The sequence below is a fragment of the Mustela erminea genome, chromosome 4 (genome assembly GCF_009829155.1).
Source record: "Mustela erminea isolate mMusErm1 chromosome 4, mMusErm1.Pri, whole genome shotgun sequence".
NCBI lineage: Eukaryota > Metazoa > Chordata > Mammalia > Carnivora > Mustelidae > Mustela > Mustela erminea.
The window spans coordinates 21,633,180-21,648,728 of record NC_045617.1 but is presented as its reverse complement, the minus strand read 5'-3'; positions in this window follow the sequence as shown (position 1 = coordinate 21,648,728).

Genomic DNA, 15,549 nt, shown 5'->3' with positions numbered 1-15,549 from the left:
ATTTTTTTTTTAAGATTTTATTTATTTATTTGTCAGAGAGAGAGAACACGGTAGTAGGGGAAATAGGCAGGGAGAAACAAGCTCCCCACTGAGCAGGGAGCCCGATGTGGAACCTGATCCTAGGACCCTGGGAGTGTGACCTGAGCCAAAGGCAGCCGCTCAACAACTGAGCCACCTGGATTTTCTAATATGTGTTATGTAGCTACTCATGTTTAGACTTTCTCCCCACCGCCCTTAACAGTGGATAATATCTATTTTGTAACTCATAAGCCTATCAAATAAAGGCTCGAATTCTAACCTTATCTCCAAAATACATGCAACAATAATAAATGATTCGAGGAATTGCTGATTTTGATCTCTACATTTGTTCATTTTTATAACAAACAGCTTATGGAAACCTCACAGTATTATTGTAACAGTCTCAATTTCAACAGCAATAGGTACTCAGTGAATAGTTGTTGAATGAATGATTGGATTAGTTAATTAATTCATGAATGCATAAAAATTATGCCTAAACCTAGATGTGTTCTGGGGAAAAAATAAGACAAGAAAAATTCATAGGTATAAGTTACCATGTCATTCTTCAACCACCTGAATTTCTGGACTAATAGTTGAGGTTAGGAACTCTGTTTTGCCTCTCTGTATCTACATAATTTTGCATCTCTTTAATTATATTGTGCAATGATTGTAAGCCAGCACAAAGCTCAGGGTTGTGTCATCTGATTGGCCCACCGCACATCTGCACGCTGTGTGTTACTTAGCAACATTTCCCTGCTCCCCCTCTCCATCTCCTGTTGGGAAACCTACTCGGAGGAGGCGGAACTTGACAGGGGTGACGGAAAATCCAGTGACCAATCCTTAATGTCCAGGAATTTTCAGACACTACGGATGACTCTTGGTTTTGGATGGTGAGTTTTGTTCTTTTTTCTAGCTTTTTCTCCCTCCCCTTATTTAAGGATTAGAAGCTATATATTAGAAAGTTTGTTCCACAATGGAAGATGCAGAAGAGAAACGTGTTTGACTGGAATAGGGTTCCGTAGCACTAGGGATGCCACACCTCAATTGCTAAAGACATGGCTGTTGAGAAACATGGACACTCCCCTTCTCACACTTTGGGTTACAGTTAAGCAAGACACCACTTCATACCGGAGACTGAATTTAAATGAGCTACAACTTTTATGTAGGTCAGCAAGGCGCACGAGAAGGAGAATAAATGAGTCCAAAGGAGAAAGGAATCACTTCTTTCTATATAACTCCTTGGATGGAAGTATAATGTGAATGGACAAAGTAAATTCTCCTTCAGAGTAATTATAATTCTATGTGGCTGAAGTATATACATCAAACCAACCTATTGGGACAAAACTAAGATAAAATTACTGTAATGCTTTGTTCACATAATTGCTTCTTTAAAAAAAATTAAGCTCTAAAATACTCAATGGAAAATAAAAGTAATAAACTGAAGTGATTAATTACTTCCTTAAATATTGTTTTTCTTAGGAATATTCTTAAGGAAAACTAAGCTTATAAGCAACAAAAAGGTTGTATTCTTTTTAGGGCTTAGTGCAAGTAATACTTGGTATGAAATAGGTTATAGAAATATCAAAATGAATGGAAAACTTCCACATTTCATTTAGATATGAAACTAAACAGTACTATGACTTCACTATTCAAAGCAGATAAAAATTAACTTGTCATACACAGTTAAACGCATAGATATTCTAATTTTTAATTACCCAAGTGTAGAAGCAATCTATTTTCTTTCATCCACTATAATGATTATTTTCATTTTTGGTCCACCTTAAATAAGGATTTAATGACTGTAAACACTGTGACTGACTTATAAATAAAGGTATGGTTTTTAGTATCTCAGAATTTGCAAGTCATTTAAAGAGGAATCTACTTTAAAAGCACGTACTTTGGGGACGCCTGGGTGGCTTAGTAGGTTAAGCCATCTGCTTTTGGCTCAGGTCATGATCCCAGGGTCCTGGGATTGAGTCCCACATCGGGCTCCTTACCCAGCGGGAGCCTGCTTCTCTCTCTGCGGCTCCCCTGCTTGGCTCACTCTCTCTCACACAAATAAAATCTCTCAAAAATAAAATTAAAATTAAAAATATGGGGCACCTGTGTGGCTCAGTGGATTAAAGCCTCTGCCTTTGGCTCAGGTCATGATCCCAGGGTCCTGCATCGGGCTCTCTGCTCAACAGGGAGCCTGCTTCCCCTTCTCTCTCTGCCTGCCTCTCTGCCTACTCGTGATCTCTCTCTCTCTCTCTGTCAAATAAATAAAATCTTTTAAAAAAAAATAAATAAATAATAAATAAATAAAAGTGCATACTTTGTAAAAAAGGAAAAAACAGGGCGCCTGGGTGGGTCAGTTGGTTGAGCGACTGCCTTTGGCTCAGGTCATGACCCCGGACTTCCAGGATCGAGTCCCAAATCGGGCTCCCAGCTCCTTGGGGAGTCTGCTTCTCCCTCTGACCTTCTCCTCTCTATGCTCTCCTTAACTCATTCTCTCTCAAATAAATGAATAAAATCTTAAAAATAAATAAATAAAAATAAAAAAGGAAAAAAAACATGCTACTTTGTGATATGACCAGATATGAGAGTATCCATAATTATCTGATGTTTCCCTATACAAAAAGTTATCTACTCTTCTTAACAGTGTAATTTCCCTTACTTCAAATTTTTGTAATTCTTTCATTCTATGGAATGAAATTCATTAGTTGAATTTATCCTGAGATGTATAAATTCCTAGTTTCATGCATTTTATGTTCAGTCCTTTGAAAGGTCCTCATCTTGTGTTTACACATAGTCCTAAGGACACGACAAAATTTTGCTCAGTTGAAAACTACAATTGTGGATTTTGGTTTTCTTTTTTTTTTTTTTTTTTAAGATTATTTATTTGAGAGTGAGAGCACAAGCAGGGGGAGCAGAGGGAGAGAGAATCTCAGACTCTGCACTCAATGCAGAGTCTGACATGGGGCTCAGTCCCAGGACCTTGCGATCACAACCTAAGCCAAGAGTTGGATGCTTAACTGACTGAGCTACCCAGGTGCCCCTTCAATTGTAGATTTTGAATAAGTAATACTAAACTGGTTCTGTTAAAAATGTGAAGATTAACCTGTATCCCTGGGGCAAATAATACATCATATGTTAGTAAAAAAATAAAAATTTAGAAAAGCTGAAAAAATGTGAAGATTAGGTACACTTACAAATATTTACCTGGGGAGGTTCTCTACATTCTCTGAGTACATGGCTAAAAATTCTCTGTTTTGACAATTTCTCAGGAGAGACATTTTCAAATAGAGATCTCAGTACTTTATTTGTTAAAATAAAGTTTCAACAAGGACCAAGAAAAAACTTCACAAAAAATATAACCTTACATTTTTTGAAGATTTTATTTATTTGAGGATGAAAGAGAGCACAAGACCATAAACAAGCAGGAGGAGGGGGAGGAGAGAGGGAGAAGCAGACTCCCCACTGATCATGGAGACTGGCACAGGCCTCCATCCCAGGACCCAGAGATCATGACCCGAGCCAAAGGCAGACACTTAACCAACTGAGCCACCAGGCACCCCAAACCTTATATTTTTTAAAAAACAAGAAAATAACTACAGAGAAATACCTTTTTTTGTTATTGCTAAAGATTTTATTTATTCATTTAACAAAGAGAGAGACAGAGAGAGAGGAAACACAAGCAGGGAGAGTGGGAGAGGGAGACACAGACTCGCCACTGAGCAGGGAGTCCGACAAGGGGCTCAATCCAGGACCCCAGGACCACAACCTGAGCCGAAGGCAGATGCCCAAAGACTGAGCCACCCACGTGCCCCACCACAGGGAAATATCTTGAGGTAACTGGCTAGCTCGGTTGGTAGAATATATGACTCTTAATCTCAGGGTCGTGAGTTCAAGCCCCATGTTGGGTGTGAAGCCTACTTAAAATTGAGAAAAAAAAATTTTTAAATAAGTGAAATATTTAACTGTCATGTGGAACAGTATTTTCAACATCTGATGGTGAGGACAAGAAAGTACTATTGTCCAGCAAAGCATTATCAGTGCCAACGATTACGGCAGTGCACAAAGGAGAGTTTTATCTTGTTTATAGACTTTAATTTACTGAATGTATTAAAGGTACAGTTTTATTTTTTTTAAGATATTTGTTTGTTTATTTATTTATTTGTTTAGAGAGACTGTGCTGTGCTCCCAAGCAGGGGGAGGGGCAGACAGGGAGGGAGAGAGAGAAATCCTTCCAAGCGGACTCTGTACTGAGCATGGAGCCAGAGGCAGCTCTTGGTTTCATGACCCTGAGATCATGACCTCAGCCAAAACCAAGAGTCAGACACCCAACTGACTGAGCCACCCAGGTACCCCTTGAAGTTACAGTTTTAAACAATAACTTCCTTCATTTCACATTCCCCATTACTTTAGAATCTGGTCTCTCTAGCAGATAAAGTCTATTTAGGTTGGTACTTCAAATTCATGGCTTTTGTGAAATTCCTTTCTTTTTTCAGATTGTTAAGAATCCTAAGATCAAGGAAATAAATGAAAAATTTCTAAAAATGTCTTTATATACTTAAAGTACTCTAATTATATGTATTAAATCTGTTTAAAAAACAAAACAAAACAGAGGCGTCTGGGTGGCTCAGTTGATTGAACACCCAACTCCTGATTTCAGCTCATGTCATGATCTCAGGGTTGTGAAATTGAGCCCTGAATTGAGCTCCTAATTCAGCAGAGAGTCTACTTGGAATTCTCTTTCTCCTTCCTTCTCTCTTCTCCCCTCCAAAATAAATAAATCTTGTTAAAAAATAAAAAATAAAATAAATCTATTAAAAAAACTGATAGTTAAGAATCTTGCAACCAAGATGTAATAGCTTTATTTTATAAAAGAGTGCTGAAACAACAATAAACCATAACAAATCTATAACAAATCTTATAACTTTTATTCACAAAATGTGTTTGATATAATTCTAAGTCAATAAGTGGCATCGGATTATGTAGATTATTCATTGGGTTCATCCTCTGGTTTCTTCCAACATCTATCAGAACTACTGAAGAGCAGGCTGGGTACTGAAGGGGTGATCCTTTAAGTACCTCCAAATCCCTATAACTAGAAAAACCCAGGCATCCCTTCTGTAGGACATTGTAAGGAAATGTCTTTTCTTTGATAGTTTCATGTTCTCAGATAACTTAAAACATATTGGGGCGCCTGGGTGGCTCAGTGGGTTAAAGCCTCTGCCTTCGGCTCAGGTCATGATCCCAGGGTCCTGGGATCAAGCCCCGCATCGGGCTCTCTGCTCATCGGGAAGCCTGCTTCCCCCTCTCTCTCTGCCTGCTTCTCTGCCTACCTGTGATCTCTGTCTGTCAAATAAATAAATAAAATCTTAAAAAAAAAAAATTACAGAGGACCTGTAGAATCCAGAATCCATGATTAGAGAGGTACAAAAAGGCAGAGTCATGGGTGCCAAAAATGAACTTTTAAAAACTATTGAGTCAGGGATTCTTTGGTTACAAGAAAAAGGAAGCTATCCAAATTAACTCAAGTAAAAAGGAGATAATTAGAAGTCCCAGAGAGGAAGAGCGCCTGGGTGGCTCAGTGGGTTGAGCATCTGACTCTTGATTTCGGCTCTAGTCATGTTCTCAGGGTCATGGGATTGAGGCAGGCATTAAGCTTCACACTCAGGGCAGAGTCAGCTTGAGATTCTATCCCTCACCCTCTGCCCCTCCCCACACTTGCATGTGCATGTGTGCATGATGTCTCTCTCTCTGTCTCTAGAATAGATAAATCTTAAAAAAAAAAAAAAAAAGAAAAGAAAGAAAGAAAAAGTTCCAGAGAAGAACTCTTGTGGTTCCCAACACAAATATAGAAATGATGTAACTTGTCAGACCATTACTTTCTCTTTCTCTAGAGCTGTATGATTTCTGCTTCCTTTGGCACATCCAGGTTATGGCATATTTCTGAGGACCAGATTTCTCAGTTTATTTGCATGTATACAGCAAAAAATGACCACCACTCCTGAGCCTACCTGAGCTTGTGGTTCTAGTTTCCTCCACAGAGTTACTGACTCAATGTCCAGGCTCAAATAATCAAGCAAAAGAACTTGACTGGGTTGGGTATTCTCCCCTCATCCAATCGGCCACAGTTCAGGAGACAGGGACTAATGGAAGTAGGGCTGCCCCTTCCAGGGACTGTGAGTTGGGCAGATTCTCTGAGAAAGGGATGTGAGCGGGGATGAAACAATTAGTATCTCAAGTTACCAGATACCAGATAGGTTGAAGTTGGACTTTCTCAGTTGTTTTTAAGTCTCCTTCAACTTGGAAGTTCAGGCAGCGGAGGGTGGAAAGGTCAAATTGTATCAGCATATTCTTATTACAAAATAAGGTAGGCTTTGGTTTGTGGCAGATATAGTTTGTTCTATTAAAAATGGGAATGGGGAGGGGTGCCTAGGTGGCTCCATGGGTTAAAGACTCTGCTTTCAGCTCAGGTCATGATCTCAGGGTCCTGGGATCAAGCCCCACGTCAGGCTTTCTGCTCAGTGGGGAGCCTGCTTCTCCCTCTCTCTCTGACTGCCTTTCTGCCTACTTGTGATCTCTCTCGGTTCCATGGTGTAATGGTGAGCACTCTGGACTCTGTGATCTCTCTCTCTCTCTCTCTCTTTCTGTCAGATAAACAAATAAAATCTTTTTTTTAAAAAATGGAAAGGGGGAGCAATGGCTCAGTCAGTGGAGTATGTGGCTCTTCATCTCTGGGTTGTGAGTTCGAGACTCATGTTGAGTGTGGAGATTACTTAAAAATAATTTTTTTTTTAAATGGATTGTATGAAAGGTTCTTGGTTCCTACGTAGCTCTCCAGCTTCCGGAATGAGTGGAAACTTTGAGTGATCAACTAAGATCTGTTTCCCCATACCAGAACAGCTCTTATTCTCCAGCTCTAAATAAAGATATCCTAAGAGAGATCACATATTTATAGTGATAGATTATAGCTCCAATTCTTCCAGTTATTGTCTTTCTCAAATAAGGAGAATACAAGAGAATAAGCCATGAAAAAATTTAAACACTTCTTTTTTATTTTTTAAAAAGAGTTAATTTATTTGAAAGAGAGAGTGAATGAGAGAGCATGAGAGGGCAGAAGGAGAGGGAGAAGCAGGCTCCCCACTGAGCAGGAAACCCGATGAGAAGCTGGATCCCAGGGCCCTGGGATCATGACCTGAGCCAAAGGCAGATGCTTAATGGACTGAGCCACCCAGGGCCCCCTGTCAGAGATTTCTTAATTTTTATATATTTTTTTATATTTTTGTGGAGCCCAAGGTAGAGCTTGAACTCACAACTCTGAGATCAAGATATGAGTCAGACACTCATAGGATATTAGATAAAGAGTCAGACACTTGGGCGCTGGGTTAAGCCGCTGCCTTCGGCTCAGGTCATGATCTCAGGGTCCTGGGATCGAGTCCCACATCGGGCTCTCTGCTCAGCAGGAGCCTGCTTCCTCCTCTCTCTCTCTGCCTGCCTCTCTGCCTACTCGTGATCTCTCTTTGTCAAATAAATAAATAAAATCTTTAAAAAAAAAAAAAAAAAGAGTCAGACACTTGACTCACTGAGCCACGCAGGAGCACCAGGGATATCTTCAAATTTAACTCCCGCCTTTTTTCCTCTTTTTGGTCAGCTAAACTATTTTTAATTTTCAAGCACTCTCTATTGTTCTCTAGATATTTTTTATTTATGTAGTATTCTGTTTTTGTCTGTTTTGTTTGTTTTGGTGGGTAGAATGATTTTTCCTACCCCTATGGTGTATACTTATAGTCTTTTTTCTTGGAAGTTTACTTCTACTGACTACATTATTTGTTTCCTCTGGTTTCCTTTCTTTCCTGTTTACCTTGATCTCTTTCTAAATGTTGAAGGAAAGTTTTCTTCTAATACATGATACTTGGCCATAAGCATTTAAGGACTACAAAATGGATTGTAAGCTCTTGGCTTCTGAACTTGGCTTCACCATAGAAAGGCCAAATGGTGGTTGGTTTTGGGGGGGGTGTTTGTTTTTTGTTTTGTTTTGTTTTGAGAGACAGCACATGCATGAGGTAGGGAGGTGGGGCAAAGAGATAGACTCTTAAGCAGGCTCCTTGCCTAGGACTAGATCCCACGACCCTGAGATCGTGACCTGAGCCATCATCAAGAGTCAGAAGCTTAGCGAATTGAGCCACCCAGGCATCCCAAGGTTTTTCTTCTCTTGAAATGAGCCTCAAATGTGAGTATATAGAGTTCTTTGATTTAAGAGGTATTCAGCTTCTTTAAAGTATGAGTCTCCAAACTCTGAGAAGTTTTGAGTTGCTTCCTGAAATTAGATGTTTGACCTGAGGGAGGGAGAGCATGGGGTTAATTTTTTCCTTAGAACTTAAAATTAAAAATTCAAAAGAACTTACCTCCCATAATATTTGACTTAATAATTTACCATAAGAAATAGATACAATCAGTGAATTTCTGTAAATATTTTCCCTCAGTGAATGTGGGCTTTTTTATTTCAGTAATCTCTACACCCAATGTGGGGCTCAAATTTACAACGCAAGATCAAGAGTTGCATGTTTTATCATCTAAGCCAGCCCGGCATCCCAGGGGCTTTTTTATTTCAGTCTGACAGATTTTTCTGAGATAGACTGGTTGGTGGGACCCAAAAGATTAAAAACTTCTAAGAACACTTCGCCTACCTCAGCCTACCAGTGGCATGGATGGAGTTGCTACAGTCCAGAAGTAACACTTCTATGAACTCTGGAATCAGTACCTTAGACCCAGCAAGAAGGACCCTGCCCTTGCATGTCACAAATATATACCCAAAAAGCACTTATTAAATAACATCTGTATACCTGTCGCTTGAAATTCAGGGCACATTGTTGGCACACTGTGATTCATAAACTTAAATATCCACTCCTGGAAATAACGCCAATTAGAACCCAGGGAAACACTTTTTCTTATCTCTTGCCCTATGTTGACTATGCAAAAAGCAACTAAGTACAAATGCCATTAAGGTTTATGGTTTACGGTGCTGTTGACAAAGAAGAAAGACCTTTGGAATGTGCAGAGGATCTGAAGAGCAGAAACTGATAAGAGAAGAGACAAAATAATTGTCAAATTCTGCCTCTTATTGTGAATGGGATTTGGGCCTCATGAAGTATCTTTTCCTGGTGCCAAGTATCCATTTTCTTGCTTCTCTCAGGACACCAGAGATACTCACAAATTAGAGTGAAAATTCAAAGAGTTGAACATGGTGGCCGAGGAACATCTTGCAATACTGAACACTTTCACATGATCCTTCAATTTATGTAGGTGCACCTGGGTGGTTCAGTCGTTAGACTGGATCTAACTCTGGGTCTCAGGTCTGGATGTCAGGGTTGTGAGTCCAAGCCCTGTGTTGGGTGTGGAGCCTACTTAAAAAAGAAAAAAAATTATGTGTAGGAAGGCACAGGCATAATATACAGGAAATGTGACACAGACTCTTTACATTAGTAGCAAAATGGACATGCTATACGAGAATTGCAAATAGTTTAACTTTCATAAAAAGAGTTAATGTTTCATAACTTTGTAAAAATTAAATTTAAAAACTTACCTCTATGGGTGCCCAGGTGGCTCAGTCGGTCAAGAGTCTGCCTTCAGCTCCAGTGATGATCTCAGAGTTCTGGGAGCAGGGAGCCTCCTTCTCCCTCTTCCTCTGCCTGCTGCTCCCCCTGCTTGTGCTCTCTGTGTCAAATAAATGAATAAAATCTTTTTAAAATAAAAAAATAATAAGCCTACTGTTATAATTGTAAATTGTTAGTCATTATAATTCATATGTGTATTATCTTTAATTTTAACATAACTACACATTTTAGGGAAAAAAATTTTTGTAGTATCTTTTTTTTTAAAAGATTTTATTTATTTATTTGACAGACAGAGATCACAAGTAGGCAGAGAGGCAGGCAGAGAGAGAGAGGAGGAAGGAGGCTCCCTGCTGAGCAGAGCCCGATATGGGGCTCGATCCCAGGACCCTGGGATCATGACCTGAGCCGAAGGCAGAGGCTTTAACCCACTGAGCCACCCAGGTGCCCCAACTTTTTGTAGTATCTTAATATAATGTTATTTTATTCAAAAAGGACTTTTAGGGGCACTTAAAAGTGGCTCAGTGGGTTAAAGCCTCTGCCTTCGGCTCAGGTCATGATCTAAGGGTTCTGGGATCAAGGCCCGCATCAGGCTCTCTGCTCAGCAGGGAGCCTGCTTCCCTCTCTCTCTGTCTGCCTCTCTGCCTACTTGTGATCTCTCTCTGTGTTAAACAAATAAATAAAATCTTTAAAAAAAAAAAAAGGTCTTCTAATTTGTGATATTTTTACCTTTAATTTATATTTTATACACATTCAGAACTTACTTTTTTAATCCTTTAGATGACAGAATGAGTACAAGTTAAGATCATACAGAAAAAGAAAACAAAAAAGTGGGGCTCAAAAACAGTAAAAAAAAAAGTCTCAAAAGAAAAAATTATAAATCCCTTGAAGAGGCTATCTGCTTAAATATTTAAAAATTAAAACAAAGTGTTTATGAACCACATGAAATTTGCTAACAACACATTAAAAATTCTTTGCTTACTGAATATTTAAATACTGATGAAAACAAGAAAATTATTTTAGCATATTTTGCCAGGCCAATTAGCATATATTGGCCAGGCCGATGGCCAGTACATTGTTCATAAATGGCTCTGCCCATTTCCATTAAGGTCATTGTCAATCTTTTCTTATTTTTAAGTTTATATCTGTGGTTAAAAATTTAACTCAGCCTAAGAAATGCCATCACTAAATTTGACACATAAGGTATTACAGTACTGTTCCTTTCCTCAGTACTTTTGTTTCTGCATTTTGTGGTGATAGTGCTATGTCTTAGCTTGTATGCAGTTCTACAGTTTCCAACCCACTTTTATCACTTATAAACCCACAACAGCCTTGGGTGGTGGAACTCATGTTTATCTTAGAGAAAACCATGTTTTCAACATCACGAATGTGACAGATTTGGGACCACCAGTGGTATACTGGTAAACGTTTAATAACAGTTATGGAGAACCCTAACTGTAGAGTTGAGCAATTTCCTTGAAGTAAATGTTCCCACCGTGGCCAATTCAACCTACCTCCTTAAAGTTCTGAAAACTGAACAAGTGACTCTTGCAAACAGGAAAAAGCCAGGTCTGGCACACCCCCTAGTCACTTTAAATTCAATCCAGGGATGCCTGGGGGGCCCAGATCGTGCTCAGCAGGGAGCCTGCTTCTCCCTCTCCCTCTGCCTGCTGCTCTGCCTACTTGTGCTCTCTCTCCTTGTGTGTCAAATAAATAAATAAATATCTTAAAATAAAATAAATTCAATCCGAAAGTTTATGAAAACTTACATATGTGCCTTGTTCTGAGATTGGGATATCAAAATAGAAGATATGGATGTGCCAATTTAGTTGGCATATTCAACCAACAACGAGGCTATTAAATGGCAAATTATGTGGTCTTAATTACTTTTTTTAAAGATTTTATTTATTTATTTGACAGGCAGCGATCACAAGTAGGCAGAGAGGCAGGCAGAGAGCAAGGAAGGAGAGCAGGCTCAGAGCAGGCTCAAAGAGCCTGATGTGGAGCTCAATCCCAGGGCCCTGGGACCATGACCTGAGCCTAAGGCAGAGGCTTTAACCCACTGAGCCACCCAGGCGCCCCTATGTGGTCTTACTTATAAATGCTTCTGGAGGGGCACCTGGGTGGCACAGTCGGTTGGGCCTCTAATTCTTGGTTTTTGCTCAAGTCATGATCTCAGGGTCTTGAGATCAAGCCCCACGTTGGGCTCTGAACTCAGTAGAATTGGCCTGGGTTTCTCTCTCCCTTTCCCCCTCAAATAAATAGTTAAATATTTTCTAAAAATTTAATAAATGCTTCTGGAGTTCCCAGAGGGTAGTGAGTGTGATAACAGGTAGGTTCTAAACTGGCTCTCAGTGATCCCTGACTGGCAGTATTCACACCCTTATGGAATCCACTTCCCTTCAGTGTGGGTAGAACCTGTGACGTCATTCCAATTTTCTTAACCAGTAGAATGTAACAATGGTGCAAAGCTGGTGGGATGCCACTCCGTAATTACGTTATATTAGATTGTAACTTCTGGTTTACTGGCATACCCTGTTTCTGTGTTTGGTGAAGCAAGATATGGCAAGGACCTATGGAAAGACACTGAGGCCCTAGGTCCAGTAGCTTGCAAGGACCTGAACCATGGGAATGAGGAAATAGCTCCTTTCCTAGTCCAACCTTTAGATGGGATTGCAGCACAGGCCAGTATCTTGACTGTGGCCTTGTGAGGGACCCTATACAGAGAACTCAGCTAAGCCATGTGCAAACTCCTGACTCACACAAACAGTAATAAATGTGTACTGTTTTAAGCAACTAAGTTTGTGTATTTTATCAGGTACCCAGAGATAATACAGTCAGTGTGTGCTAGAGTACTAAAGAATGTTATGTGGAAGTATAGTTAGTATTAGAAATTGAATAAGATTTTCATAGTGTGAAGAATTGGGGGAGGGGTTTTGAGGGAATGTTGGGAGATAAGATTAGTTTGAAAGAGCGGGATCTATTAGGAGGGCACTTAAACATTCATGTTTTCAGCTAATACTGGTTGAATACATTATGCCAAATACTTTTTGGGGGGCAATGCTCTGCAGATTAAGCAAAGACAAATAAGCTTTTACATAGGTTAAAAGCTGACAGAGACCTGACAATCAACAAATAAGTAAATACAAGAGAACAGTAAGAATTATGCAGAGAATTAAAGCAGAGTGGTGTGTTAAGGAGTATCTACTTGGCTACTGTAGATTAGAAAGTAAGGAAAGGTGTGGCAGCCTGGAGAAAGGCCCCCACATCTGTTCTCTCCCTGTTTCCTCTTAAGTAACAGAATCGGCCAATTTTTGTTCAGACAACTAGCTACCCAAGTAGGAACCCTACTTTCCAGCCGCCCTTGCAGCTAGGCGTGAACATGTGACTAAGTGTGCAAAACTGATATTGCAATTTCCAGGTCTTATTTTTATAAGAAAATTGTTTTTTCTGCACTTTCTCTTTTTCCTTTTTTTCCAGGCTGGACTATAGGCAGATGTTGACGAGCTTTAATCATGTGAATGAAGACTGCACGCTGTGGTAAGAACAGACTAGAATGAACCAGGGTCCCTGTATAATCTTCCAAAGCAGGGTGCCCACTCACCCTTCATCACCTCCCTGCCTCCTGATGTTATATGAAAGAGAAATAAACTTTAATCTTTTTCTCAAGTTACTGTATTTGGGGGTCTCTTTGTTATTTTAGTTTAGCCCTACTACCACAGGTGACCTCTTAGAGGAGGGGGACATTTAAGCTAATTGCTGAGTGAAAAGGATGAAAAAGTTATACAAAGTGGAGAGAGAGCATTTGAGACGAATGAAAAGGACCTAAAAAGGGAATGGTCAGTATGCCTAGGGCATAAAGAGTAAGCGAATAGTGGAGATGGGCTTGGAGAAAAATTCGTTGAGAACCATATAAAATAAAATAAAATAGGAGCGCCTGGGTGGCTCAGTGGCTTAAAGACTCTGCCTTTGGCTCAGGTCATGATCTCAGGGTCCTGCGATCAAGCCCCACATCGGGCTCTCTGCTCAACAGGGATCCTGCTTCCCCCTCTCTGCCTGCCTCTCTGCCTACTTGAGATCACTGTCTGTCAAATAAATAAATAAGAATCTTAAAAAATAATAATAATAAAATAAAATAATCACTCAGGCTTGCTCTGTGGTAAATCATCTGAGAGAGCCAAACGTATGTTTTGGACATATTAAGTTTAGCAGAATATTCAAATGAGATTAACTGACCAACTTAGTAATTAGTACAAGGGACTTTGAGCCTCAAAATGGTAATGACGCTTGAGAAAAATAATATATTTTACAAAGGACCAATCCAATTGGTAGACACTATTTAAATATCCTCTACCAAATTAACAAGGACTTACCTTGCCAAGATTCTTGGCACTTTTATATTAACTTAAATTGCATTGGGAAAAAGCATAATAGTAATTGAAAAGCAACTAATTATAAGCAATTATAAGCCAAATTATGTTTACACCACAATTAGTGTTTGAGATGGTTTAGTAGACAGATTCATTTCAATAAGCAAGCATCAAATAATTGAATAGCTTGTAAAACACAAATACTTCTTTTATCTTTATTCCAAGTATAACCACCACATTCTCTTTGAATTATTATTATCATAAAATAAGCAACATTTACCTTTTTTCCCAATTCCCAGCTTGAGTTCGATGCTTTTAAAAACATGGCAAGAGTAGTCTATGTACCTACCACACAACATAGCTTCTTTCAACAGGTTTCATGGAGAAATGTGAGCAAATTTACGTTCTTGTAAGACAAATGCTACCCTGGAGGGAATCTAGAGTGCAAATTCAAACCACATCTTTTTCTTTAAGTTTTTCATGCTTAAAACATTATCTCATTTCACTTTCGGTTGAGGGAAGTCTTTCTCTAAGGATGATAAGGAAGTCTTTTGTGTTGTGACAATGGTAATTTTTATGTCAGGCTGGGTTTTTTTCTCCCATAATCCCGAGGAAAAAGCCGTAACTTTGTTGCCACAATTTTGCCACCTCGGGTCAAACTTTGAAAAACCACGACTTGCTAATTTACAGTTGACATTGATTACTTAAGTATTACATTTATGGTTCTTTATTTTTTTAAAAAAAATTCATGGTTCTTTAAATCACCGCTAGTGATAGGTCAGAATGCCTGTTCTATGAATTTCCAAATTTTTCTGAAGCACGTGAGATGGTATGACCGTAAATTTGGGGGGGGGCACCCCTTTCAACTAGTTCATCAGTTTGAGAACATTCAAAGAAAAAATTATCGAACAATATCAGATTATATTTAATAAACCAGTTTCTAGAAATACTTTTGCAAAATAAATTCCCACCAGTTGACCTAATCGAGCACGGAATTGCCAGTGCTTTCACGGCAGCTGCCGCACTCGACCAACTCCAATGCTTGGCGAGCCACATGGTGGGAGGTAGGTAGAGCCGGAGCCCTCCGAGGCTGGGCGCCACGTTGCTTTTCTCTTTTTAAATGGGGAGACAACGCTTCTGGCTATTGTGTAAACGAGTCGAGAATTGCGTTTACTCGTACTTCAGCTAAGGCACCAGCAGAATTAAAGTGCCTTCTAATCCGACCCTTAGCAACATGTGAGTCACGGACAAATACTGAGCTTTAATGCGTGGCTTCTTTCGCCTTGGGGGAAACGCACTTTAGAGAATGGCCAAGTACCTCAGCAATCGCGGTGAACTGCACAGGATCAAAACCACCACGCCACCCCAGCAGTGGCCACCGCCCCCGCCGAACCCCGCCAACCCTTCCTAAGGATCCACCCATGTTCTCTGCTAATCAGTTGTTTAACGCAGCGCGGCGCAGCCTTTCCTCACTCCCTCCCCGTTCTCTCCACCCATTCTGCATTCGACCCCAGGTTTCTAAACCCCAGCCGGACCACACAGCGCCGTCTCCCGCCTAG